Here is a 9,924-nt window from a genome sequence, read left to right as displayed (position 1 = left end):
TCCATGCACCTTACGCATCCAGAAAATCCGTGGACTACCTGCCCCGCAAGATATCCGTAACCGAGATAGTCGTGCACCGTCGTGAGCAGTGCGACTCTCATAGGGAAATATTCTTTCTCTGCGGCGTCCCACGTATTGGCTGGCGTTTTCCACAGCGTGTCAAGCTCCTCTTTCAGCAGCCCCAGATACAGATTGATGTCGTTCCCTGGTTGTTTCGGCCCTTCAATTAGCATACTCATGTGAATGTACTTCCTCTTCATGCACAACCAGGGGGGAAGGTTGTACATCCACACAAACACAGGCCAGGTGCTATGTGTGCTTCTCTGGCTGCCAAACGGATTGACTCCATCGGTGCTTGCGCCCAGCACGATGTTCCTTGGATCGTTCCCAAATTCTGGGTATTCGAAGTTCAATGCTTGCCACTGGCTCGCATCCTTAGGGTGACTCAGCATCTTGTCTTTTTTATCTATCTCCGGATCATTTGCGTCATCTTCGCTTCTTCTCCTCCCTATCCGCGTGCCAACGCAGGAGCTTTGCTACCTTAGGATCCGTGAAATACCGCTGCAGACGAGGAGTGATCGGAAAGTACCACACCACTTTTCGAGGAGCTTTCTTCCTCTTCTTGTATCGAGTGACACCGCACACCGGACATATTGTAGACTCCGCGTGCTTGTCCCGATAAATGATGCAATTGTTCATGCACACATGGTATTTCACGTGCGGTAAATCCAGAGGACACACAATTTTCTTCGCCTCCTCCAAACTGGTCGGGCACTTGTTCCCCTTGTGAAGACGTTCGTGCCAGAATGACATGTTCTCGTCGAAGCATGCGTCGGTCATTTTGTGTTTTACCTTCATCTCCAGGGCCATGAGCGTTACTTTCAGGCGGGTATCCTCGGGCCTGCATCCTTCATACAATGGAGTAACCGCGTCTAACTCAAGTTGATCCATCTTGGCTTTCTCTCGGGCGGCAGCTCTTGCGTTATCCGTCTGCTTGAGAAGCAGCTCTTGAATATGAGGGTCCTGCACCCAGCCCATCGATGGTCCAGCGTCGTCTGCTCCGCCGGCATCATCATCTTCATGATCATGCCCATCGCCTGCTCCGGCATCTTCCTCATCATCATGTCCTGCATCTTCTACATGATGACTGTGTACAGCATCACAGTCGTGATCATCTCCTGGGGATTCTTCGTCTTCTCGCCCACCCGAGCCGCGGTGGTTGTCTTGCTGCCCTTCCTCATTTCTTGCCCGGCCCGCATGGACGACTTCGTAGTCATCTTCATCACCTTGCCACCGATAGCCATCCATGAAACCACGCAACAGCAGGTGGTCCCGCACCTGCCCGGAATCCGGGTCCGCAATAAGGCTCTTCAGCTTGCATCTTCGACACATACATCTTATCTCCGTCTCGTTCTTTTGAAGCATCTCGGCCTTCGCGGACCTCAAAAACCTATTCACGATGCCTTCAGTCATCGTGCGGACCATGGTCGCCTGCGGGGTAGAGCAAAACGATATTTTAGAACCAAACAAAAATTTGGCATGACTTTCCCTAAAAATAGGACCAAAAAGAATGCTTAATGCCAAAATTCTCGCCGAAACGGAAATGAATCAACATTCCGGCAAAATATTGGCAACTATCGCATATCAAATACCGGTACACCTCCAAACACAAACACATATGCAACACCACAAACATATGCAACACCACGAACATACATAGATCTAGCTAGGCCGTAAAAAGTGCATGTGCACATTGTTGTAAGGAGAACAACCTAAATATAGCTTCCCCCCTTACTTACCTATTAAAACAAGGTAATTTAACCACTTAATTTGAATGAATCTATGGTGGAAATGAGGTGAAAAAGAGGAGGCACCCGAGACAAGGAGGAGGTGGAGAGAATGAAGTGGGGAGAAAGTGAGTGTGTGGGTAGGAGAGGCTGTCCCAAATATCTTGTTGCTGCCCACTTACTAATGGCGCACCTCTTGCATGGTGCGCCATTACTAGTTACAACTACTAATGGCGCACTTGAGCAGGATGCGCCATTAGTATGTTTGGATAGGCGCACTAGTTCAAAAAAAAAATTCTATACTAATGGCGCACCCACTGCCTGGTGCGCCATTAGTAGTTACAACTACTAATGGCGCACTTGGGCAGGATGCGCCATTAGTATGTTTGGATAGGCGCACTAGTTCAAAAAAATAATTTCTATACTAATGGCGCACCTGCTGCCTGGTGCGCCATTAGTAGTTACAACTACTAATGGCGCACTTTGCCCGGATGCGCCATTAGTATGTTTGGACAGGCGCACTAGTTAAAAAAAAATTGATACTAATGGCGCACCCGTAGCATGGTGCGCCATTAGTAGTTTAAACTCTAATGGCGCATCAGATTGTGGTGCGCCATTAGTATATACTAATGGCGCACCATCTTTCTGGTGCGCCATTAGTGTCAATCCCATCTATAGCCCCTTTCCTAGTAGTGATGGACATGACACATAGGCAAAACTGATGAGGTGGCGCCTAGTCATAGCAACCCACCACAATCTACAAGGTTATGACCATCTATATTGGTCATAATCAGCTAGAAATAAGGTAGCGGACCTGTGCTATCTGCTTTATGACCATTTCATGTATGGAAATTACGACCTTTCTGACCAAAATGGTCGTTATAATTTAGGGTTTGGAGCCCCCCGAACAGCTTTTGACCAATTGGTCTGAAATGGTCATAGATCTATGACCAATTCTTCCAGGGTCACTAATAGAAGGTCACTAGTTGACATATTTCTTGTAGTGTCTTATTTGCTTAGATCGACGATAGTAAATAAGATGATCCCTCATAATAATTTCAAGAAAGTGTTCCCCCTAACTGTGCGTCGTTACGGAAGTTCGTTGTTTCGAAGCACCACGTGATGATCGGGTGTGATAGATTCTAAGGTTCACATACAACGGGTGTAAGACAGATTTACACATGCAAAAACACTTAGGTTGACTTGACGAGCCTAGCATGTACAGACATGGCCTCGGAACACAAGAGACCGAAAGGTCGAACATGAGTCGTATAGAAGATACGATCAACATGAAGATGTTCACCGATGATGACTAGTGCGTCTCACGTGATGATCGGACACGGCCTAGTTGACTCGGATCATGGATCACTTAGATGACTAGAGGGATGTCTATCTCAGTGGGAGTTCATTAAATAATTTGATTAGATGAAATTAATTATCATGAACTTAGTCTAAACTTTTGCAATATGTCTTGTAGATCAAATGGCCCATGCTAATGTTGCCCTCAACTTCAACCTGTTCCTAGAGAAAACCAAGCTGAAAGACGATGGCAACAACTATACGGACTGGGTCCGGAACTTGAGGATCATCCTCATAGTTGCCAAAAGAGCATATGTCCTAGATGCACCGCTAGGTGAAGCACCCGTTTTCCCAGCAACTCAAGACGTTATGAACGCCTGGCAGTCGCGTAGTGATGATTACTCCCTGGTCCAGTGCGGCATGCTTTACAGCTTAGAACCGGGGCTCCAAAAGCGCTGTGAGCAGCACGGAGCATATGAGATGTTCCAAGAGCGGAAAATGGTTTTCCAAGCTCATGCCCGGGTCGAGAGATATGAAGTCTCCGACAAGTTCTATAGTTGTAAGATGGAGGAGAATAGTTCTGTCAGCGAGCACATACTCAAAATGTTTGGGTTGCACAACTGCTTGTCTCAGCTGGGAGTTAACCTCCCGGATGACGCGGTCATTGACAGAATCCTTCAGTCGCTCCCACCTAGCTACAAGAGCTTTGTGATGAACTACAATATGCAGGGGATGGTGAAAACTATTCCTGAGGTATTTTCAATGCTGAAATCGGCGGAGGTAGAAATCAAAAAGAAACATCAAGTGTTGATGGTCAATAAAACCACTAGTTTCAAGAAAAGCAAGGGTAAGAAGAACTTCAAGAAGGACGACAAGGGAGTTGCCGCGCCCGGTAAGCCAGTTGCCGGGAAAAAGCCAAAGCATGGACCGAAACCTGAGACTGAGTGCTTTTATTGCAAGGGAAGCGGACACTAGAAGCGGAACTGCCCCAAGTACTTAGCGGACAAGAAGGATGGCAACACCAAAGGTATATGTGATATACATGTAATTGATGTGTACCTTACCAGTACTCGTAGTAGCTCCTGGGTATTTGATACCGGTGCGGTTGCTCATATTTGTAACTCAAAACAGGAGCTGCGGAATAAGCGGAGACTGGCGAAGGACAAGGTGACGATGTGCGTCGGGAATGGTTCCAAGGTCGATGTGATCGCCGTCGGCACGCTACCTCTACATTTACCTACGGGATTAGTTTTAAACCTCAATAATTGTTATTTAGTGCCAGCTTTGAGCATGAACATTGTATCTGGATCTCGTTTAATATGAGATGGCTACTCATTTAAATCCGAGAATAATGGTTGTTCTATTTATATGAGAGATATGTTTTATGGTCATGCCCCGCTGGTCAATGGTTTATTCTTAATGAATCTCGAACATGATGTTACACATATTCATAGTGCGAATACCAAAAGATGTAAGATTGATAGTGATAGTCCCACATATCTGTGACACTGCCGCCTTGGTCACATTGGTGTTAAACGCATGAAGAAGCTCCATGCAGATGGACTTTTAGAGTCTCTTGATTTCGAATCATTTGACACATGCGAACCATGCCTCATGGGCAAAATGACCAAGACTCCGTTCTCCGAAACAATGGAGCGAGCAACCAACTTATTGGAAATTATACATACTGATGTGTGTGGTCCAATGAGCGTTGAGGCTAGCGGTGGCCATCGTTACGTTCTCACCCTCACTGATGACTTAAGTAGATATGGGTATATCTACTTAATGAAACAAAAGTCTGAGACATTTGAAAAGTTCAAGGAATTTCAGAATGAGGTAGAAAATCAATGTGACAGAAAAATAAAGTTCTTACGATCAGATCGTGGGGGAGAATATTTAAGTCACGAGTTTGGTACACACTTAAGGAAATGTGGAATCGTTTCACAACTCATGCCGCCTGGAACACCTGAGCGTAATGGTGTGTCCGAACGTCGTAATAGCACTCTATTGGATATGGCACGGTCTATGATGTCTCTTACCGATTTACTGCTATCATTTTGGGGATACGCTTTAGAGACAGCTACATTCACTTTAAATAGGGCACCGTCTAAATCCGTTGAGACGACACCGTAGGAATTATGGTTTGGAAAGAAACCTCAGCTGTCGTTTCTAAAAGTTTGGGGATGCGATGCTTATGTCAAGAAACTTCAACCTGAAAAGCTCGAACCCAAGTTGGAAAAATGCGTCTTCATAGGATACTCTAAGGAAACAATTGGGTATACCTTCTACCTCAGATCCGAAGGCAAGATCTTTGTTGCCAAGAATGGATCCTTTCTGGAGAAAGAGTTTCTCTCGAAAGAAGTAAGTGGGAGGAAGGTGGAACTTGATGAAGTACTACCTCTTGAACCGGTAAGTAGCGCAGCTCAGGGAGATGTCCCCGTGGTGCCTACACCGACTGAAGAGTTAGTTAATGATGATGATCAAGGTACTTAGGATCAAGTTCGTACTAAACTTCGTAGGTCCACAAGGACACGTTCCACACCAGAATGGTATAGCAACCCTCTCTTGGAAATCATGTTGTTAGACAACGGTGAACCTTTGAACTATGAAGAAGTGATGGCGGACCCAGATTCCAACAAATGGCTAGAAGCCATGCAATCCAAGATAGGATCCATGTATGAAAACAAAGTATGGACTTTGACAGACTTGCCCGATGATCGGCGAGCGATATAAAACAAATGGATCTTTAACAAGAAGACGGACGCGGATGGTAATGTTACCATCTATAAGGCTCGACTTGTCGCCAAGGGTTATCGACAAGTTCAAGGGGTTGACTATGATGAGACTTTCTCTCCCGTAGAGAAGCTGAAGTCCGTCCTAATCATGTTAGCAATTGCCGCATACTATGATTATGAGATATGGCAAATGGACGTCAAAACGGCATTCCTTAACGACTAACTTAAGGAAGAATTGTTTATGATGCAGCCGGAAGGTTTTGTCGATCCTAAGAATGCTAACAAGGTATGCAAGCTCCAGCGATCCATTTATGGGCTGGTGCAAGCATCTCGGAGTTGGAACATTCGCTTTGATGAAATGATCAAATCGTTTGGGTTTATGCAGACTTATGGAGAAGCCTGCGTTTACAAGAAAGTGAGTGGGAGCTCTGTAGCATTTCTCATATTATATGTGGATGACATACTTTTGATGGGAAATGATATAGAACTTTCGGACAGCATAAAGGCCTACTTGAACAAGTGTTTTTCAATGAAGCACCTTGGAGAAGCTGCTTATATATTAGGCATCAAGATCTATAGAGATAGACCGAGACGCCTCATAGGTCTTTCACAAAGCACATACCTTGACAAGATATTGAAGAAGTTCAATATGGATCAGTCCAAGAAGGGGTTCTTGCCTGTGTTGCAAGGTGTGAAATTGAGCTCAGCTTGAAGCCCAACCACGGCAGAAGATAGAGAAAATATGAGTGTCATCCCCTATTACTCAGCCATAGGGTCTATTATGTATGCCATGCTGTGTACCAGACCTGATGTAAACCTTGCCGTAAGTTTGGTAGGAAGGTACCAAAGTAATACCGGCATGGAACACTGGACTGCGGTCAAGAATATCCTAAAGTACCTGAAAAGGACTAAGGATATGTTTCTCATTTATGGAGGTGACGAAGAGCTCGTCATAAAGGGTTATGTCGATGCTAGCTTCGACACAGATCTGGATGACTCCAAGTCACAAACCGGATACGTGTATATTTTGAATGGTGGGGCAGTAAGCTAGTGCAGCTGCAAGCAAAGCGTCGTGGCGGGATCTACATGTGAAGCGGAGTACATGGCAGCCTCGGAGGCAGCACATGAAGCAATCTGGATGAAGGAGTTCATTACCGACCTAGGAGTTATTCCCAATGCATCGGGCCCGATGACTCCCTTATGTGACAACACTGGAGCTATTGCCCTTGCCAAGGAGCCCAGGTTTCGCAAGAAGACCAGACACATCAAGCGTCGCTTCTACTCCATTCGTGAAAATGTTCAAAATGGAGACATAGATATTTGTAAAGTGCATACAGATCTGAATGTCGCAGATCCGTTGACTAAACCTCTTCCGCGAGAAAAACATGATCAACACCAAAACTCTATGGGTGTTCGATTCATCACAATGTAACTAGATTATTGACTCTAGTGCAAGTGGGAGACTATTGGAAATATGCCCTAGAGGCAATAATAAAATGGTTATTATTATATTTCCTTGTTCATGATAGTTGTCTATTGTTCATGCTATAATTGTATTGATCGGAAACCGTAATACATGTGTGAATACATAGACCATAACATGTCCCTAGTGAGCCTCTAGTTGACTAGCTCGTTAATCAACAGATGGTCATGGTTTCCTAACTATGGACATTGGATGTCATTGATAACAGGATCACATCATTAGGAGAATGATGTGATGGACAAGACCCAATCCTAAGCACAACACAAGATCGTGTAGTTCATTTGCTAAAGCTTTTCTAATGTCAAGTATCAGTTCCTTAGACCATGAGATTGTGTAACTCCCGGATACCGTAGGAGTGCTTTGGGTGTACCAAACGTCACAACATAACTGGGTGACTATAAAGGTGCACTACAGGTATCTCCGAAAGTGTCTGTTGGGTTGGCACGAATCGAGACTGGGATTTGTCACTCCGTATGACGGAGAGGTATCTCTGGGCCCACTCGGTAATGCATCATCATAATGAGCTCAATGTGACTAAGTGGTTAGTGACGGGATCATGCATTATGTAACAAGTAAAGTGACTTGCCTGTAACGAATTGAACGAGGTATTGGGATACCGACGATCGAATCTCGGGCAAGTAACGTACCGATTGATAAAGGAAATTGTTTACGGGATTGCTTGAATCCTTGACATCGTGGTTCATCCAATGAGATCATCATGAAACATGTGGGATCCAACATGGGTATCAAGATCCCGCTGTTGGTTATTGGCCGGAGAGCTGTCTCGGTCATGTCTACATGCCTCCCGAACCCGTAGGGCCTACACACTTAAGGTTTGACGACGCTAGGGTTATTAGGAAGACTCGTAAGTGATTACCGAATATTGTTTGGAGTCCCGGATGAGATCCCGGATGTCACGAGGAGTTCCGGAATGGTCCGGAGGTGAAGATTTATATATGGGAAGTTGTCATACGGTCACCGGAAAAGTCCGGGGGCATACCGGTATTGTATCGGGGCCACTGGAGGGGTTTCCGGGGGTCCACCGGGAGGGGCCACCTATCTCGGAGGGCCCCATGGGCCGTAGTGGGAAGGGAACCAGCACTTGGAGGGCTGGGCGCATCCCCCCTTGGGCCCATGCACCTAGGGTTGGGGGGGGGGGAACCCTAAAGGGGGCGCCCCCCCTTGCTTGGGGGGCAAGCCCCCTCCCCTTGGCTGCCGCCCCCGCTAGATCTCGTCTAGAGGGGGCCAGCCCCCTTCCCCCTCCTCCTATAAATAGAGGGGCGAGGGGAGGGCTGCAGCACCACATCCAAGGCGCAGCCCCTCCCCTCCCCAACACCTCTCCTCCTTCGTAAGAGCTTGGCGAAGCCCTGCCGGAGTACTGCCTCTCCATCACCACCACGCTGTTGTGCTGCTGTTGGAGCCCTCTTCCTCAACCTCTCCTTCCCCCTTGCTGGATCAAGAAGGAGGAGATGTCTCTGCTCCGTACGTGTGTTGAACACGGAGGTTCCGTCCGTTCGGCGCTAGGATCATCGGTGATTTGGACCACGACGAGTACGACTCCGTCAACCCCGTTCTCTTGAACGATTCCGCTCGTGATCTACAAGGGTATGTAGATGCACTCCTCTCTCTCTCGTTGCAAGATGACTCCATAGATTGATCTTGGTGATGCGTAGAAAATTTTAAATTTCTTCTACAATCCCCATCAGTAGTAGCTAGTCATTGGACAACATACATAGAACTCAGTGCTTAAGGACGTACGGTTCCAATGAGACAATCCACCATGTACTCCTACATGGCCTCTCACCGCTACCTTTTACCAAATCGTGTTCACACTCTTCACTCTCAGCATCAGAACGTAGCATAACACTCCAATTCATTCCCAATGAATCAGACCTGACACACTCTAAGCAATAGCAGGCATGGCATGGTAGGAACACAACAATGGCTTCAATCAACTCCTACACATGCTAGTGGGTTTCAACTATTTACTTTGTCAATGATAGGTCATGCAGAGGAATGGGTTCAACTACCACAACATAAAGTAGCAATTGAATCGTTGTTTTCCTAATGCAATAATAGAGAGCATGAGTGAGAGAGTAGGATTGTACCAGAATGAACAAGGGGGTTTGCTTGCCTGGCAGATCAAAAGGGGCACTGCTCCTCAGACAGGTACTCTGGAACGGTCTCCAGAGCAGGACCTATCAAGAAGGAACGGCGCCGACAATCAAAACACAAGCATATGCAACAATAAGATGCATGATCATGGCATATAGATGTGATGTTGTTTGAGCTAATGCAGCTAGCATTCATTTGGTTGAAGTCCATTTGAACCAAAGGTTCAAATCCAATTCCAAAATAAGCTCTAATAAATGCTATTTAAGTGTTTTCACTTATATAGTAGGTATAAGTTTGTTTGTCATGCATGAAACTAGTACATATGGATAGATTGAATTTTTCTGATATTTTTTCATATATAAATTATTTCAATCTGAGCTATGGTTGAATTTCTATGAATTTTTGAAGTTCATAACATTTTTTGAATTTTCCTGATTTGTTTTTAAACCAGAAAAAGGTTAATTGCGTCAGCATTGCATCATGACTATGTCAGCAGGTCAACGAC

Source organism: Triticum dicoccoides, chromosome 4B, assembly GCF_002162155.2.
Source record: "Triticum dicoccoides isolate Atlit2015 ecotype Zavitan chromosome 4B, WEW_v2.0, whole genome shotgun sequence".
In the NCBI taxonomy this organism is placed as follows: domain Eukaryota; kingdom Viridiplantae; phylum Streptophyta; class Magnoliopsida; order Poales; family Poaceae; genus Triticum; species Triticum dicoccoides.
This window is presented reverse-complemented; position numbering follows the sequence as displayed.